Source organism: Brachyhypopomus gauderio, chromosome 1 (genome assembly GCF_052324685.1).
Source record: "Brachyhypopomus gauderio isolate BG-103 chromosome 1, BGAUD_0.2, whole genome shotgun sequence".
Classification (NCBI taxonomy): Eukaryota; Metazoa; Chordata; class Actinopteri; order Gymnotiformes; family Hypopomidae; genus Brachyhypopomus; species Brachyhypopomus gauderio.
In genome coordinates, this window is record NC_135211.1 from 40,928,229 (window position 1) to 40,930,728 (window position 2,500).

Genomic DNA, 2,500 nt, shown 5'->3' on the forward strand with positions numbered 1-2,500 from the left:
GAGGTATTGCCTCAGCACAGGAGAGGAAATACGCACGCACACACACACACACACACACACACACACACACACACACACACACACAGAGGGGGAACTGGAATAAGCTGAAGCAGCTTCCTACAGCAAGTTTAGGACCAGAATAGTAAGCAGTGTGTGTGAAGGCATGATGATACATGATGATCTACACTGTGCACACAACCTTCTGCCTTTAGCCACTTTAAAAGACGTCGGGATCCAACACAGATTAATCCCGAAGATCACGAGCGATGAATGACTGAAACATCTGAGACATCTGACATCTGAGACGTCCCGTGTTCACCACGGCTAGAGGGCGTTAGGACCACTCGTGCCTCGACGGGGAGGGAGACCACACGCAGGCTGCTGATTCGCTCATGCAGGAAACGAAGGCCAGAAGCAATGATGTGTGGAAGTGGTGTCATCTCCTCGTGTTCCTCCGCCTGACGGAGGAAGAGCAGCCCGTGGCCTCCAGGGGAGCCGGCGGTGAAGATTTCAGGTCATGTCTGAACTACAGAACACGCCAACCGAGTTAACGTAGCATCAGAGTAGATGAACCACGTAAACGACAGACAACTGACCCCTGACACACAATGTAGAGGTCAATGTGGAGGCAGGCGGAAGAGGTGTGAGGTAGTTCACCTATTACAGTGTGAGGTAGTTCATCTATTACAGTGTGAGGTAGTTCACCTATTACAGTGTGAGGTAGTTCATTTATTACAGTGTGAGATAGTCCATCTATTACAGTGTGAGGTAGTTCACCTATTACAGTGTGAGGTAGTTCATCTATTACAGTGTGAGGTAGTTCATCTATTACAGTGTGAGGTAGTTCACCTATTACAGTGTCAGGTAGTTCATTTATTACAGTGTGAGAAAGTCCATCTATTACAGTGTGAGGTAGTTCACATATTACAATGTGAGGTAGTTCATTTATTACACTGTGATATGAGGTAGTCCATCTATTACAGTGTGAGTTAGTTCATCTATTACAGTGTGAGGGTAGTCTATCTATTACAGTGTGAGTTAGTCCATCTATTACAGTGTGAGATAGTCCATCTATTACAGTGTGAGTTAGCTCATCTATTACAGTGTGAGTTAGCTCATCTATTACAGTGTGAGTTAGTTCATCTATTACAGTGTGAGGTAGTCCATCTGTTACAGTGTGAGGTAGTTCATTTATTACACTGTGATATGAGTTAGTTCATCTATTACAGTGTAAGTTAGTTCATCTATTACAGTGTGAGTTAGTTCATCTATTACAGTGTGAGATAGTTCATCTATTACAGTGTGAGGTAGTCCATCTGTTACAGTGTGAGGTAGTTCATTTATTACACTGTGATATGAGTTAGTTAATCTATTACAGTGTGAGGTAGTTCATTTATTATAGTGGGATATGAGGTAGTTACATTACATTACATTTTTGGCATTTGGCAGATGCTCTTATCCAGAGCGACTTACATTTTTATCTCATTTTTTATACAAGTGAGCAATTGGGTTAAGGGACTTGCTCAGGGGCACCTCAGTCATGGCCTCAGGTCTGGGGATCGAACCCACAACCCTCCGGTCACAAGACCAGTTCCCTAACCACCAGGCCATGACTGCCCTAGTTCATTTATTACAGTGGGATATGAGGTAGTTCATTTATTACAGTGTGAGGTAGTTCATCTATTACAGTGTGAGGTAGTTCATTTATTACACTGGGACATGAGGTTGCTCATTTATTACAGTGGGATATGAGGTAGTTCATCTATTACAGTGTGAGGTAGTTCATTTATTACAGTGGGATATGAGGTAGTTCATTTATTATAGTGAGATATGAGGTAGTTCATGTATTATAGTGCGAGGTAGTTTATCTATTACAGTGTGAGGTAGTTCATTTATTATAGTGAGATATGAGGTAGTTCATTTATTACAGTGGGATATGAGGTAGTTCATTTATTACAGTGGGATATGAGGTAGTTCATTTATTACAGTGTGAGGTACTTCATCTATTACAGTGTGAGGTAGTTCATTTATTATAGTGAGATATGAGGTAGTTCATTTATTACAGTGGGATATGAGGTAGTTCATTTATTACAGTGGGATATGAGGTAGTTCATTTATTACAGTGTGAGGTACTTCATCTATTACAGTGTGAGGTAGTTCATTTATTAAAGTGGTATATGAGGTAGTTCATCTATTACAGTGTGAGGTAGTTTATTTATTATAGTGGGATATGAGGTAGTTCATTTGTGATATTTGTTTTATTCTTTTTATTTTTAAGTTTAGAATAAAAATCTTGGCCTGCTCCTGGATTTGAGCCCATCAGGGTCTCTGTTTTTACTCTGTATAGACTGTATTAAAACTGTATTGATTCAGTATTGACTGTATGAACTGTATTGCCTCTGTATTGACTGTATTGACTATATTGAAACTGTATTTACTCTGAACTGATTCAGCTCCTTCTGCTACAAAGGCCTGGTCTTGCCCACACGACTGCACCATA